Source organism: Neopsephotus bourkii, unplaced genomic scaffold (assembly GCF_033783945.1).
Source record: "Neopsephotus bourkii isolate Nb327-2 ecotype Australia unplaced genomic scaffold, CSIRO-AGI_Nbou_v1 NB_457, whole genome shotgun sequence".
NCBI classification, from domain to species: domain Eukaryota; kingdom Metazoa; phylum Chordata; class Aves; order Psittaciformes; family Psittacidae; genus Neopsephotus; species Neopsephotus bourkii.
The window spans coordinates 75,117-92,262 of NW_026900959.1; the positions used below are offsets into that span (position 1 = coordinate 75,117).

General features: G+C 44.4%; 1 long non-coding RNA gene across 1 annotated transcript in view; it reads left to right on the forward strand.

The window, feature by feature from the left end:
* LOC133210327 (uncharacterized) overlaps nt 1-17,146 on the forward strand; it is a 31,194-nt gene that overhangs the window by 12,669 nt on the left and 1,379 nt on the right. Inside the window, exon 2 of the long non-coding RNA XR_009724913.1 lies at nt 13,016-13,175. This is a non-coding gene — a long non-coding RNA (uncharacterized LOC133210327). The remainder of the gene's footprint in view (nt 1-13,015; nt 13,176-17,146) is intronic.

Here is a 17,146-nt window from a genome sequence, read left to right on the forward strand (position 1 = left end):
CTTGTGTGGTGTTAAAAAGAAGACAGGTAATAACTGCATCCCAGTTAACCAAAGGGAGAGCTGCTGAAGCTTGCTCTACAGACGTGGTCTGGCTTCTCTGGGAAGGCAACTGGGAAAGGTAGCACTTGCAATTACTAAAATGGAGTGGAGAGGGTTGTGATACCAGTACACAGGGCTTGGTTCCATACTGCCTTAGAAAAGCTGCTTGTCCTTGAGTCAGCTGATTGGAGCTAGCCTAGCTAGAGCCGCAGCCGGCACGCTACAGCGACCGCGAGCTTCTACCGAGATCAGGAAAATCAGAGGGGATAGAGCGGAGCCACCGCGATTCCCCACATTAGCCAACACTTCCGGATTCCCGAAGTTCCAGCAGCCCTTGCGAAAGAGCGGCTGACGTGGCGGGGGGCGTTCCCACGGTGACGGCGGGAGATTTAAATTCGGCTGTAACTCGCTACTCACACTCAGTCAGCTGATTGGAGCTAGCCTAGCTAGAGCCGCAGCCGGCACGCTACAGCGACCGCGATCTTCTACCGAGATCAGGAAAATCAGAGGGGATAGAGCGGAGCCACCGCGATTCCCCACATTAGCCAACACTTCCGGATTCCCGAAGTTCCAGCAGCCCTTGCGAAAGAGCGGCTGACGTGGCGGGGGGCGTTCCCACGGCGAACGGCGACCACTCCCCTGCCCCTTGACTTGAAAAAGCCTTTGAGAGGGCAGCGACGTCGCTGCCCACCAGGTGCAGGGAGGAACAGGTAGGTCGTTGTGCTGACCAGTATGGTCGCCTCCAGAAAGAGAGCTAGCAGTAAGAGGGCTGTAGCAACTCAGACAGAGACCCCGGCCCTAACCGTGGCTGTTCAGGTCTCTGGATGCAGGGAGTGCCAGAGCCTGCTGCTGCCGGGGGAGGGAGGACAGCATTCCACCTGTGTGAGGTGTGAGCAGGTGGAAGATTTGCTTAGCTTGGTGGCTGAACTTAAGGAGGAGGTTGAGAGGCTGAGGAGCATCAGGGAGTGTGAAAGGGAGATCGACTGCTGGAGTAACTCCCTGGCTGACCAGTTGGAACGGCTCCAGGGAGATACCCCCCAAAAGAGGATGGACCCCCTGCCCTCTCAGACAGAGGGGGATGGCCTGAGACAGCCCCTGTCATGTAGCTGTCGCCCGGAGGTAGGGGACCAAAAAGATGAGGAGGGTTGGAAGCGAGTTCCGGTTCGGCGTCGTGGGCAGCCCTCCTCCCTTCCTGCCCCGCTTCCCCAGGTGTCCCTCTGTAATAGGTTTGAGGCTCTGGATCTGGAAGGAGAGGTAGGTGAGGATGTGGTGCAAGGCCCGCCTACAAGGCCACATAGGAAAAAGCGGTCGACTTCGCACCTCAAGACTGCCTCTGGTAAGAAAGAAAGAAGGGTCATTGTAGTAGGTGATTCCATTCTGAAAGGAACAGAGGGCCCGATATGCAGAGTTGACCCTCATCATAGGGAAGTGTGTAGTCTGCCTGGAGCCCGGATCAGGGATATCACCAGGGTGCTCCCCAACCTGGTGCGCCCGACAGACTACTACCCGCTGCTGGTCTTCCAGACGGGTGAAGGGGAAGTTGCTTCCCGCAGTCTGAGGGAGATAAAGAAAGACTACAGGGCCTTGGGGCGGATGGTGAAAGACTCTGGGGCTCAGGTGATCTTCTCTTCGCTCCTTCCATCTTCTGTTGATGATGTGGGACTGAATGGGAAAATGCAGTCCATAAACGATTGGCTTCGAGGCTGGTGCTCCAGGCAGGGCTTTGGATTCTTTGATAACGGCTGGTTTTATAGGGCACCGGCCTGGACATTGGCATGTGGGAAAGGTTTATCGCACAGAGGTAAAAGGATGCTGGGGCACGAATTAGCAGGGCTCATTTGGAGAGCTTTAAACTAGATTTGAAGGGGGATGGGGTTGTAGCTGGGCTTGCCTCAGTGGGACAGCGCTCCGGAATTGATGAAGACTGGGAGGCCTCCTGTAATCCTAGGGTGAAATCGGTGTGCTCGGCTCGCTCCCTGAAATGTCTGTACGCCAATGCGCGCAGCATGGGAAATAAGCAGGAGGAGCTAGAAACCTGTGTTAAGTCAGGAGATTATGATCTGGTGGCAATTACAGAGACGTGGTGGGACAGCTCACATGACTGGAATATAGTCATGGAGGGCTATGTCCTTTTCAGGAAAGACAGGCCAGCCAGGCGGGGTGGTGGGGTTGCTCTTTATGTGCGAGAGCAGCTACAATGCGTTGAGTTCTGTCCGGGGACAGATGATGAGCGAGTCGAGAGTCTGTGGGTGAGAATTAAGGGGCAGGCTGGCAGGGGCGATACTGTTGTGGGGGTCTGTTACAGGCCACCGGATCAGGGTGAGGAAGTTGACGAGGCCTTCTACAGGCAGCTGAGAGCGGCCTCACAGTCACAGGCCGTGGTCGTCGTGGGGGATTTTAACTTCCCTGATGTTTGCTGGAAGGACTACTCGGCAACCCAGCCGCAGTCCAGGAGGTTCCTCCAGTGTATGGATGATAACTTCCTCATGCAAATGGTGGATGAGCCAACCAGGAGAGGTGCGCTGCTGGATCTCATCCTCACTAACAAGGAGGGTCTGGTTGAAGGAGTGAAGGTTGAGGGCTGCCTTGGTTGCAGCGACCACGAGATGGTAGAATTCAGGATCTTGTGTGGTAGGGTCAGTAGAATAGCAAGTAGAATCGCAACCCTGGACTTTAGCAGGGCAAACTTTGGCCTCTTCAAGCGATTGCTAGGGGAAATCCCATGGGCTAGGCTGCTTGAAGGGAAAGGGGCCCAAGATAGTTGGTTGACGTTCAAGGACTGCTTTTTCCGAGCTCAAGATCGGAGCATCCCGACACGTAGGAAGTCAAGGAAGAGGGTCAGGAGACCTGCGTGGCTAAATAGGGAATTGCTCGGTATGCTCAAGTGGAAGAGGAGAGTTTACAGGTCATGGAAGGAAGGGCTGGCCACTTGGGAAGAATATAAGGCTGCTGCTAGAGGATGTAGGAAAGCTGCTAGGATGACTAAGGCCTCCTTGGAATTAAAGCTGGCGAGAGGGGTCAAGGACAGCAGAAAGAGCTTTTTCAAATACATGGCAGGTAAAACTAACACCAGAGGCAATGTAGGCCCGCTGATGAACGGGACGGGTGCCCTGGTGACAGAAGATACAGAGATGGCAGAGTTACTGAATGCCTTCTTTGTCTCTGTCTACTCTGCCGGAGGCAGTCCTGAAGAGCCCTGTACCGCTGAGACCTCGGATGAAGATAGGTCAACGGAGCGGTCTGCCTTAGTCGATGAGGAATGGGTTAAAGACCAGTTGAGCAATCTGGATATCCATAAATCCATGGGTCCAGATGGGATGCACCCGCGGGTGCTGAGGGAACTGGCTGAGGTCATTGCTAGACCGCTCTCCATCATCTTTACCAAGTCTTGGGAAACGGGAGAGGTGCCTGAGGACTGGAGGAAAGCAAATGTCACTCCTGTCTTCAAAAAGGGCAAGAAGGAGGACCCGGGTAACTATAGACCGGTTAGCCTCACCTCCATTCCTGGGAAAGTGATGGAACACCTTATCCTTGGTGCCATCTTAAGGCATATCAAGGATAAGAGGGTTATGAGGGGCAGTCAACATGGCTTCACCAAGGGGAAGTCGTGCTTGACCAATCTCGTAGCCTTTTATGAGGAAATAACACGGTGGATGGATGATGGTAGAGCGGTGGATGTGGTCTACCTTGACTTCAGCAAAGCGTTTGACACGGTCTCCCACAGCATCCTTGCGGCTAAATTGAGGAAGTGTGGTCTGGATGATCGGGTAGTGAGGTGGACTGTGAACTGGCTGAAGGAGAGAAGCCAGAGAGTTGTAGTCTATGGGGCGGAGTCTAGTTGGAGGCCTGTATCTAGTGGAGTGCCTCAAGGGTCGGTACTGGGACCAGTATTATTTAATATATTCATCAACGATTTAGATGAGGGAATTGAGTGTACTATCAGCAAGTTTGCTGATGACACTAAGCTGGGAGGGGTGGCCGACACGCCAGAAGGCTGTGCTGCCATCCAGAGGGACCTGGACAGGCTGGAGAGCTGGGCGGGGAATAACTTGATGAAATATAACAAGGGAAAGTGTAGAGTCCTGCATCTGGGCAGGAACAACCCCAGGTTCCAGTATAGGTTGGGGAACGACCTGTTAGAGAGCAGTGTAGGGGAGAGGGACCTGGGGGTCCTGGTGGACGACAGGGTGACCATGAGCCGACACTGTGCCCTTGTGGCCAAGAAGGCCAATGGCATCCTGGGGTGTATTAGAAGGGGGGTGGTTAGTAGGTCGAGAGAGGTCCTCCTTCCCCTCTACTCTGCCCTGGTGAGACCTCATCTGGAATATTGTGTCCAGTTCTGGGCCCCTCAGTTTAAAAAGGACAGGGACCTGCTGGAGAGAGTCCAGCGCAGGGCAACTAAGATGATTAAGGGAGTGGAGCATCTCCCTTATGAGGAAAGACTGAGGGAGCTGGGTCTCTATAGTTTGGAGAAGAGGAGATTGAGGGGTGACCTTATTAGTGTATATAAATATATAAAGGGGGAGTGTCACGAGGATGGAGCCAGGCTCTTCTCAGTGGCAAACAATGAAAGGACAAGGGGTAATGGGTACAAATTGGAGCACAAGAGGTTCCACTTAAACCTGAGAAGAAACTTCTTCTCAGTGAGGGTGACGGAACACTGGAACAGGCTGCCCAGGGAGGTTGTGGAATCTCCTTCTTTGGAGACATTCAAAACCCGCCTGGACACGTTCCTGTGTAACCTTATCTAGGTGTTCCTGCTCCGGCAGGGGGATTGGACTAGATGATCTTTTGAGGTCCCTTCCAATCTCTAACATACTGTGATACTGTGAAAATAGAACTAATGAGGGAGGGCAAATGAGCTCCCAGCCATGAGAAGCAGTGATTGCCCTCACCCTGCACAGCACTGGGAAGTGGTACTGTGAGGTAAAGGTGATGTTTTCTAGTATACGTTGCCTGTCTAAACTATTCCCAAAGATGCTTTGGCCGTGTGAAAAGTTGACTTCCCTGCAGCGGGCTAATGCTGTAATGAGCTGCCTGTCTCCTGACATCAGGATCCTGGGAAACAAGGAGCCTGAGAGCACAACCTCTGCCAGGGCTCACTTCTGGCAGCTTGAGATGCAGCAAGCTGACAGCAGCCTTGCTTGTCCTCTGCACGATGGCAGCCTACAGTACCATCTGCTGGCTGACACCACCTCTGCTCTGATGCTTCATCTTGCTTGATATTAGTAGGGAAATGTTCCATGCTAAATTACCTTCAAACCACAGGAGAGAGCAAGCTCTGTAGCTGTGGAAGAAGATGCATTTTGACACTCTGCTTTTGCTGGACTGTTGGATAGAATTCTATTTAACAGACCTTAAATGGGTGCAAGTTACCAGGCACTACATACTTTTGAGAAAGAAAGTTAGTACTATGCAAACCCAGCAACCTCATTCTGCAGCTTAATGGCCCATCATGTTTAACTGACTCTTTACTGTAATTTTTAAGGAACTTAATGGATTTCTTTAATTATTTAATTTTTAATTATGGTTTAGTGAGATGATAAAACAAATGAGGGGTAGAGTGCTCGGTTGGAGCACTTGTGCAGTAAAGCAGTCCTAAAAGGGGTCTACATTCTCTGAGAATTTAGCAGTGTATAAAGCAAGTGTATGTACTTAGGTTTCCCATTCCACTTTACTTGTCCCAAGAAGTTGTTCTGTCTTTGGAGCTTTCCAGTAGATTTTTACTTCGGAAATGATTTAGCCTGTCTTCAACTTGGACATCAGTTACTTTAGATGTGCTCACAAATTTTCTTTGCAACCAGGATGGTTGAAAACTGTATTAAAACTTTGGAACATGACTCTCGTAGGATTAGGCATGCTTACCTTGCACCGGGAGGGAGGATGAGGGGAAGCGGAATAAATCTCTTAAATTCTCAATGAAATTAACTAATGCGAATGTTAAAGATCTGGGCTTCATTGTAAAAAGACAACAGATTCCTCTATGCCTTACCAAATGCAGAGGATAACAAAACTCAGTGGTACATGCTCAGCTGACTTGTCCACACATTATAGCTCTTTCACAATCTTCAGCTTTATAAAATAGATTAGCATTATTAGTGCTGTTATAGCAGTGCACATACCTGAAACACTTAAGGATTCAGAGTAACTCAGCAGAATGGAAGAGACTTTGTTTCCTTTGCCTGTAAGAAATCCTTACTTACCGTCTACTGTTTGTTTGTGAAATAGCTGTACTTATGTCAAGAGTGGAAGCGAAACAAGTGTAATTCTTAATGCAAAATGTCCATATCATATACATAAAGCCACAAAATAAGGACTTGTGAATTCCCCTTGTGCATCAGAGTACCTGCAGCTTTTTACATAATGTAATTCCATGTTTAGCTATATGAAAGAACTTGTGGTTTGATTTTTAGATGAATACAACATTGCTGTTGTATTCAAATTGCCAGTACTATCTATGAGAGTGTTTCTGCAGCACATTTTTAGGGATTTCATCATTATTCTTCATTTAAAATGTCAGCTTTGTTCTGACAAATCTAGTGTGCTTGGTTTGAATAGCTTTACAAGTGTCAGCCTGGAGTTGTCAAATAGTGATGTAGACTGCATCTTTTGTTTCCTCTGAGAGCAAGCATAAAAGATTTCTGTGTAGAATGACTGGATTGAACTGGTACTGCAAATCTCAGGTTGTTCCTGTACCTCAGCATTCCTCCAAAGTAAAGTCTAGGGAAGACTGTTTTACTGCAATCCAGAACTCTGGGATTCAACTGTCAGTAAGCTTTTAAGCAAATAGTGTTCTTCCTTTGTCAAATGCATTTCACTTGATAATGCTTTTCTTTTGACTTCCTGTCTGACTGGTCAAGCAGATACGCATACTTAAAAGGGGACATGACAGGAGAAAAATGTTGACTGCTCTATTCCAGTCAGGTTTGTGTTCCAGGAACATGGAACAGTGTTCTCCAGGTACAGGAGAAATAAATAGGCTAAGAACCAAATTGTGATAGAGAGTTCTGAGTGATGGGGTTAAGGAGTTTCTTCTGGTTCTAGTTCCTACACTTCTGCAAATCGAGTACTTGGGGAGGGGTGATGGTGTCAAGAAGGAATTCCCCTGCTGCAAATTACTGCACAGTGGCTTTAGCTTGATGGGAGGCTTAGCTTCTCCTCAAACATCACTTAGTAGCCATGGATGGAGTCAGTGTAATGTCTTGGTGGGCTACTGAGTTGATGTAGCTTGGCAAAATCCTGTGTTGTTAAATTCTTAGTTCAATTCACCCCTAGGCTATAATGCTTCCAAGTAGAGAACTTCGACAGGAGCAAAGTATGGGAAGTTGGAGTTGGGCATCTGCCACAAGACTAAGGAGGAAAATTCAGTCAATGCTGGCTTTTTGGAATGAATGTGACATTAGCTGTTGTCTGCACAAGAATTCTGTTTCTTTGCAGAGGTAAGGGTGTGCTCCTCAGTCACAAGAAGTTTCTGGTCTTCTGTTTCAGTGTAGTCCTGTGGAAACCCTTTTTGAATGTAAGAGGCAAATGAAGTGTTTCTGGTGAGAGCTATGAATAGTACCAGTGCGGGATGCATACTCTGAAATCTTGTCTGTTAAACACTTCAGTGTACACATGCAAATATACAATACCCCATGGAAAAGTTGTGGTAGCTTCCAAAATTGTCTCGAATGTAGAGTCTCTTCCCTTGTTTTCCCCAGTGAATTGTATTTATAAGGGAGAATCTGATGGAGACAGTAAGAGCTTCTGAAGAAAAACAAATCCAAATAAAAAGCAATTTAAAAATCAGTGCAGTTTCCTCAATTCCTCCTGCCTGTTCTTGTTGCTGGTTCTCAAGGGACAACTGCACTTTCTCATCAGTACAAATAAAAAATTCATATTTGTCTGGGCTATTATGTGTAAACTAATGTGTAATCCCTTAGGTTAGAGTGAAAAGCCAAGCCAAATATTACAGGAGACCCTTTAATTTTGTAAGGCTTCAGAAATAAGCGCAATACAAACATATGAAGGGATCCAATTGTATGTAAACAAGTTGTTACTGCAGTCTTCTGCTTAGAAAACATAATTAGGTTGCCAGCAAGATTGCTTTTGGATTACTTGGATTAGGTGTTGCATTCAGAGGCTTAGGAAGTACCTGGAATTTTTTTCCCTGCATCTTCAAGTTGTAGAACTCAGTTATACAGGGCTTGCAGGCTTCCATCATGTGCCAAGATGCTTTTGCATGGTCTCAAGTGCATGTATTCTTTGGAACAGATGTTGCACTAGTAAAACGTGGTTCCTGGTGATAAGGAAATGGTTAGTTCATCTCTAATGAAGGCTATGTAATACTGAGCTTACTGCAGAACCTTTAGTTGAAAGAACCCCATAGATGTAAAGAGATACAGAATTAGACCTGCCCCTTCTGATAAAATTCTGAGATCACTGACTCTGCCACAGGGGGAGACGTGTCTCCTTTCTTTGCATGTGGAGTTCCTAGACACAGAGAAATCCCAGAGTAAGTGATGGAGCTGGAGTCTTCCTCTCTCCAGCAGCATTTACTAGTAAATTGTTCAATAGAACAAAACTGTGGCAATCTCACTGAGGGGAAATGTAGATATACTGGTCTTTTCCCCATAGACAACTTTGGTTAGCTTAGGTTTGCTTACAGTTACAGTGGTTTGGGCCACTGAAACCTGTGGGACTCCTGTTTGCTTCAGTTGCAGAGGATCTGGTCAGTTCCTGTCCTGCTTCTGTCTCACTGATGGGTTTGCTTCAGATCTGAGTACAAATCTTTCCTGCAAGCATCACTGACAGAAATGGTGGTTGTTTTTATCTCTGCATTGCATCTCAAGTCTTGAAGTAGTAAATCTGATAGAGGTATGGTCAGAATAACCATATTGGGTTTGGGGTTTTTTAAATGGCTAGTAGTTCTGCTGGTGAAATGAGCTCTCATCTGAAGGGCAGAAATGTAACTTAGTGCATTGAGAGTCACTTCAAGAAAAGGCAAAAAGCAGGGAACTTGTCTAAAATAATTAACGTGGCTTAAGAAAACACATAGAATCCCTAATAGCCACAGCTGTCAGCATTGTAGGGCTTCTCGATCCTGTATGGGTCCAGCTCCTTTGGGCAGCTGTGAAATTACTCCTACTTGAACACCAGTGATCACAAATGCTGCAGTGATGGTGAGAATCAGGCCTTTGGATCTTATGAATGGAAATGAGAGCTTCTAACTGAAGTAAACAATGCAATATCCACTTTGGCTATATCAGAAGCTTGACCAGTGCTTGCTGCTAAGCTTCTTTCTTACTGTTTCAAAATATGATGTATTTTCACTTCTCTGTCTATAAAATATACCTGTATTTCAACATAAGGCTTTAGAACAGAAGATCTTTGGGATTACTTCCACCTTCCACTCATTTTTCAGTAACTCAAGGGCTGTAGTTTTGTCCTGGCTGCTGACAAGAAATTGCCTGTTCTAAGTAGGAATGGAGTGGCGTAGAAGAGAATGATGCCTCATTTAGCCAGAACAAAAGCAGGTGTTGCATCACTTATCTTCTGTGATCAGAAAGAATGAAGAAAAATTGAGCAGATGCTTGTTCCATCTCTGCAAGTCATGTATGCATTAGTGCCAGCAGGACTATTGATTTTTCTTCCTTTTTGTTTTCAGGACGCAAGATTCAGTTTCATTGAAGTTAAATGAAGATAACGTTAGAAAAGCCCTCCTCTATTTCTGATGTGATTTAACCGAGTTTAGGCTGAGCTTGTTGCCAGTGAGTAAACAGCAACAACCGAAACGAGAGATGGGGTTGTGCCAGTTTTGCCTTTTTTTTTCTCTCCATATTTTGGTTTCTTTATAGAAGTTTCTTTTTCTGGAGCTGAACAGGGAACCTGAAAGAGGAGTTTAGATTCACACATCAGTGGTGAACGATGGGGAGTAATTACATAGGAAAAAATGGCATTTCTGTACACAGCTGGTGAAAATGAGAGTTAACTTTAGTTCCTCTATTTGTCCTCTTGATATTCTCTAAAGGAATACTGTGTCTTGCACTCACTTAAGCTAAGAATAGAACTGAATGATGTGGGGCTGAGGAATAGAGTGAATCAGAATTTTAATGCTATTAAAACCTGTTGCTGATGCTGATTAATTACTATTAGTGATGATGGGAAGGCCCCACTCCCTAAGCCAGTTTAATTATTTTCCAGTTAGTGTTAATCTTAGTTAATGAAAACTCCCAAAGCTGGAGAAGAGATGACACAAGAAATGACTGTTATTCATGAGAGACTCTTATCTATAAAACATCAAAGATGTCATTGCAACTGTCTTTGCTTTGCTTGTATTTTCTTTTTTTTCAATGATCAAAACACTTTGTTCTCAAGTTCTTGATGAATCTGTGTGTGACAGTTCAGGAAAGAACTAAATAGGTGATCACTTTTCTTAAAGAACTGAAGCACAAAGACTTGAGTGCAAGCCCTACATAAGCCCTGGTGTCTGGGTAATTATATGATGCTTTGTTGCGTGTATCTGTGCAATACATCTGTCAGGAAAAACAAGTCATTTGAAGTGAGAACAAGTCTTGAGCTTGAAATTTATTCACATGCCTAAACTCCACATCAGGGGCAGCTGGAGTGCCTGAATACCTGCAATAAGCAGCCTGAATGACCAGCCAAGTGCCCAGTGAGCTTGAGTGGCCAAGTGCTTACATGTCTTGTGAAAGGAAGAAACAAATGCTGCTGTTGTGAATTTGTGTCTGTTTCTGCCATCCTTATAAAGCTGCCATTTCTTACGTATACTCTAAAGAAGCTAAGGCAGAAGAATGATTAGGGAAGGAAAACATGACTTGTTTTTCTCTTTTTACAATCAAAGTACAATGATATCCTGGTCCAAATCAGACTATCAGCGTAATTGCTACATTTCCAGTTTGCAAAGGCAACTTCATTCTACCTTTTAGTAATTATGCTGATGACAGCACGGGATTGATCTTGCATTGCCCAAGAGATCTGGGAGAACTTCCCTTTACCAAAAGACTCTGAGAGATTCCCAGCTGATCAGCACCCAAACCCTCCCCGCCAAGTGTACACATGAGCTTAGCCACTGCCCTGGTACCTTGGTCACAGTTTATTTAAATAGATGCTGAATTCACTTGCACACTTCAAGCAGAAGACAGGCAGCAACCTCTGTCTTACTCTGTTTTCTCAGAACAGTCTTGGATATTACTAGAGAGAGGGAGAAGCATCTTCAGGTGTGCTGGTTAATAGGTGATATCACTGCTGTTACTGTCACATCGTGAATGTTTAGGCTTGATGGCCCAGTTGGTCCCTTCCAGTGTAGTGTTTCTCCATTGCTTTGTAAATCACTTCATGCTGGAAGCTAACTGGAGCTGCCACAGTTCATTTTGAACGTTTTCTTGCTTATTACAGGAACCTTTACTAGGTTCTGCTACTGCTTTTTTAAGTAGAAGCTGATCTGTTTGCTGAAACACTGTCCCAGTGAGAACAGCTGGCTTAGAGACTTCTCTTTGGGGAAAGAGCAGTAATAAACAGGCCTGGTTTTGAGCTCTGCTGCAGATCTGTCACCTGTGCCGCAGCCCAAGTGACAAGTGAGGCTGTCACCACAGTGGGGCTTTGCAAAGTTCAAACCATATTGTATAGCAGATGCTATGATACTGTTGTTCAGTAAACCCACACAGGCTCCCCATTGTCATCTCCTGCCCTTGCAGCAATTTATGACCAGCTCTCTTTGCAGTGTTACGTTATGACTACATTAATCCTAAAGATGCATTAGTCCCACCTCTGGCTTTACAAATGTTTCTGAAGTTCACTCTACCCATCTCACCAGCTTCACGTAGTGGATTTGTTCTACACTGTTTTCTTATTTGATCCAAAGTGATCAGCATGATGTATTTCAGCATTTTCCCTTTAATTCACTGGTTCTGGTCTTTCTGGATTTATTTTCCTGTAAACCTGCAGTAGCATCCTTAGAAGGAAATGATAGTTCTCTCCTTCCTATTCTATCTCATTTCCTAGTCAGTCTCGCCTTAAAATTGGCACTTCTCCGTATATGAAATATGAGGTAGCAGCTGGGGTCATTGTTCCAAATCTGTGGAATTACTGATGTTTGCTTGGGTGAATGTGCACCCAGGAGTCGTCTCCTCCTGGTTCTCCAACTGGTTATTTGCTTACCTTAGGTGGTGCTCAGTTTTCTGAATCAATGAGAAGTTGGTGGCTGCTCACTTCATTCTCCACCTGACAACATTGGTTTCCTGTCTTGTCTATTTAGATTCTATGTTCTATGGTTCAAGTACTGTGTTCTGTACCATGTACATTACTATAGGATATTATTCAAGGCCTTTGAATCTTGCAGGAATAAATACATTTGGAGGTTTGCTTTGAGTACTTATCCACATATTACTGAGATGCAACACTGAACTGAATCATCCTGACCAGAAGCAGGAATCAAGACTGAAAAATAACTGAATGTTAAGGTTTTGATTAAGAATTCACCTGAGTGTCCCTAGAGGTGTCGCAGAGTCTGTGAATGTCTCTGAACTGTATCACCCATTCCTAATTGAATCCCTCTGTACCAACACAGCTGAAATTTAACACACCAACCTCCAGGTGATCTCAGGAATGGTATTATCCTATCCATTTCCTAGCAAATTACCCTTCTTTGCAGGAATGCATTAAACTATCAGATCTTTCTCATTATGGGTTTCTCATAGGGCTTTTAGCTCCAAATGAGCTTTGAGGCCAGCTAAATCTCTGGAGCTGTGGTCTCCTTCACTGCATGAAATGAAAAATGCATCTTCTCTGCTGTAATGTGAGAGCAGGTTTGATTTTTTTGAGTTAGGCAGCAACAGGCACAGATTGTTACAGCTGAGATGGAAAGACTCAGCATTGCTAAATCACAGATTGGCTCAGGCTCTGGAGCAGTGCTGCTATGATAAAAAAATATTGACTACAGTATGTTTAATATTCACTTTCTCCTTTTCCTCCACAGAATCACCCATAGGGGAGTTCCCAAGGTATTTCTGGCAGTCTGGAACTCTCACTGAGTAATTATCAGGGTGTGCACTAACATAAATACCCCTACACCAAAGGAGACACGAATCTTTCTGATCAGCTCTTGGTATCCTTGTGATTCTAGCAATACTTAAAAGGTAAGAAGTCCCAAATTAACATTGAGATTAATTTAGGATCCACTTTCTATATAAGCTTTATTGCTTAAAACAAAAGCTGGTTCTACATTTGCGTGAACAGATCCATTGCCATTCTGCAGAAGAAGCAAGGGAAGAAGTGGTGGAGGGGAAGAGGGAACCTTCACCAGTGTTGGTTCAGGCAAACGCACCAGCCCAGAACTGACATTATTTGCTGGAAATTATGAGCATGAAGGCTACTTATTTTCCATTGCTTTAAAGATAGAGGAAAAGGGAATCCCACATGGGGCTGAACTCCTAAGAAGCTGGAAAGATTTAGCACATTTTCATTATCAGAAGTAGACGGCAGTTGAAAATCTCTTGCATTTTCAAGACTGATATATCCACCCTGGCCTGATCTGGGGAGGTAAATAAAGTGGTCAAATACACTTCTGAAAGCAATGGAGGTGGGTGATTTGAGAGAATGGGCATCTGGGCTGTTTCCTTCTGTTAAGTACTTCCTGCGTGAAGAGCTGGTGCCAAATTTGATATTTAGGCTGTTAAAATACTCCTTTGTTTTTTTCCCTGCTGAGTCACTGCTGAAGTTCAGTACTTTGAGATATATGTGTAAACTAAAGGTGGAAAGGTAGATGTAAGTATCTAACTTGGTGGTAACTACCTATGAAACATAATTAAAAATAGCTCTAGTTGAGGAATTGGGCACCTCTGGGCTCCCAGGCTTTGCCTTGAAAAGCTGTTTTGTCTCCCTCCCTGGGCTATGATCATTGTGTTTTAAAGACAGTTTTTCTTAATCTAAAAGCAGAAATGAAAGTAAGCAAAATGAAGGCTTTTCCCTTCTGGTACCAGCTAAAAAGATTGATGAAATAACAGATAGTCTGTAACAAAATAGCAAGCCTACCTGACAGGAGCCACACATCCATGCAAAGGGTACAACAGCAAGACTGATGCATTTTAAACATACTCCCAGCTGGTTTGTCAGTAACAAATTAGACTTGTCACATTCTCCAAACAGTTTTAGTGAGAACATTAACAATGTTAATGATCTATGGGCTCAGCAGGAAGAGGTTGGGATCTAGTTCCAGGAAGGCACAGAATGGTTTGCAGAGGTTTTATTCCTGAGACTGCAGGCTTTAAAAAAATACAGAATGCAACAATTGCTCAGTTTGGAAATGTAAAACAATTGGTAGTTATTATGTCCTTGATCATGTCATTATGGCAGCATATGTATAACTTGATTCACTTGCAGCCAGATCTCAAACATACAGCAGCTCCTCTCTGAGCAGTCACAGAAAGGCTGGAAAGCTTTGGCACCCAGTTCTGCATTCAGAGCTGCTGTGAAAATGTGGGGCTTTGCATATGTCCATGTGTGGATTTAATTTACAGAACTGAGGCTGTGTGTGCATGCATGTGAAGACAAGGGAGAAGGCAAACTTCTATGGGATTAGTGTTTAGTCTGTCTTGATGCAGGTTTCTGCCAAGTTCTGTTTGAGGAGATACATTGTGGTTTTTTCATATCCAAATATTTATCAAGAAAAGATGCTGCTACAATGGATTACTAACATTCTGTGAGTACAGTCATGTTAACAGTGTGAAGGAGTGGAATGAAACGGTTTTTGTGTTGAGCTTTCATGACACATGTAAGCAGGGGAAGTTCAGATTAGATATAAAGAAGTTCTTTACTGTAAGGGTGCTGGCACAGGTTGTCCAAAGAAGTGGTAAATGCTCCATCCCTGGCAGTGTTCAAGGCCTTGGACAGTGTGGTCTAGTGTGAGATGTCCCTGCCCATGGCAGGGGGTTGGAACTGGATGATCTTAAGGTCCTTTCCAGCCCTGACTATTCTATGATTCTGTGTTCCTCAATTTCCCTGGCTGTTGAAGAGTATTAATAGAACAGAGCTTTCTCCTAAATGGAGTAACAGAACTGAAAGGCCCTGAGATACATACTCCCAGATCTCTGTTGGGATGCATTTCGCATTCAGGGAATGTTCCTCTGGACAATTATAGACCTCATAAAAAACAGAGTAATCTTCTGTCTTGCTGGTGTCTTACTACAAGACAGAGCACAGAGGCTCTTTTGACCAGTGTTCGTCTAAGACCTACTACAGTGGGAACCTCACTGAGACACTGTAGTAACAGTAGTAATAGCATTAAAAATCCTCATAGTCATCTTTCAAAGGCTTTCATTCTTCCTAATACAAAATACAGACAGAATTCCTGTATGAGCTTCAGATGCTTAAGCCTGTGCAAAAAGAGACTCCAGTATTTTGTTTTTAACTGTCATTTCTATTACCTTTCTTGTTCAAAGTCTAATTCAAAGTAGAATATTTGATGAGGAAGTATGTTTTTTGTCAAGTATACAAGAGAACACAAACAAATCTCCCTCTTCATCTCTGGTTATTATGCCAATGACCCAGACCCAAAGCTGGAGGAGAAGCCTGGAATGCTGGGTTCAGGTTGAAGCTAGTAATTTATTCTGCAAAGCAAACACTGCCATTACTAAAAAGTAATAAAACTTTACATTACATTAAAGTGTATAATAGGTTTTCTAAGAGGATTCTATTAAGTTTAGTGCATTCTAAATATGCTATTTATAAATGTGTGCCTTGGAAAATGTTAACAGCCTGGTATTTACCTAGCAAATTAGGCAACTACATGAAGAATCATAGAATCATTTAGGTTGGAAAAGACCTTTTAAGATCCCCTCAGCTTCCTTTCCTCCAGCTGAACAACCCCAGTTCCCTCAGCTCATAGAACTTGTGCTCTAGACCCTTCACCAGTTAGCTGGGACCTCCTCAGGGAACCAGGATTGATGATAAACCATGGAAAGTGATGTCAAGAGGCCATTCCCTCTGGATTATGGGGGCTTCAAAGTTCAGAATTCAAATAGTTATATTTAAAAACACATTTAAAAGTTCTTTCATTAGTGAAAATGGCATCATCTTAATGGGGCCTTTTGTGCATAATAGTTCTAATTCCTGAAGCTGTGAAAACAGAAATGATCAACAGAAAATGAAATGCAGACCAAGCCAAAGAGCTTGGTGGAGAACTTGAAACTCCTTCAGAGATGTGGGTTAGGGATGGGGGTTTGGAACCACTTGGTATGGTTTGGTGATTAGAGGATGTTAGCACTCTGAAATGTGGTGACTGATGACTTCGTGCAGTAGCTTCAGCTCACCAGTTTTACTTTGAATAAAGGATTCTGTTGATCAGAACTGGGACAGTTAACTGTTGTGATGATGGTGTACGTAGAGGGAGTAGGGATGAGAGAAACTGGGGCTGAGACTACAACCGTCATCTCAGACATGTTTATTTGTGTCTCTTTAATAGAACCACAGGCCCACTAAAGGCAATTCAGGCCATTTGCTGCTTTGGCAGGCTGTGTATTTCCTGTGAAGGGAAAGTAAAGCTGTCTTTGACCGGGTTCAAATAAATAGCAGTAGAAATGAAGCACACTGCCTGTACAGTCAAAACACTAGTTTGCCATGTACCACTCACCCTGCAGTTTGTCTTGACTATTTAAACCTGGGTAAAAGTGTGCTTCGTGCTGGGATTTTGCATTAAAGCAGCTATCTTGGGTCAGCTATTTTGACATGAAATATTTCTTCTTTCTCCTGCCCTGAAGGTACTGATTTATCCAGTCACAAATACGCAGTTGACAGCATGCCTTTATCCTGACTGCTTCTGGGGGGGCTTGTGCTGAGCTGTGCTCTGAAAACTGCACTAGAGGGGAGAGAAAATGAGGAACATAATAGTAATACAAATACCAACAGCACTGCAACTTTTGTTCCTGCATCTCTGAAGTCCTCTGTAGTGCTAACATAGAAGTTGAGTTTCTGTGGGACACACTTGAGTGTTTCATAGTTAGTTTAGTCTGGTTTTTTGGTCTTGTCTCTCTCATGCTACTTGGTTTTTAATAGTTGTCAATTCTAATCTCCTTGCTGCTTGTGAGAAGATGTTAAAGCTCAGCAGAGCATC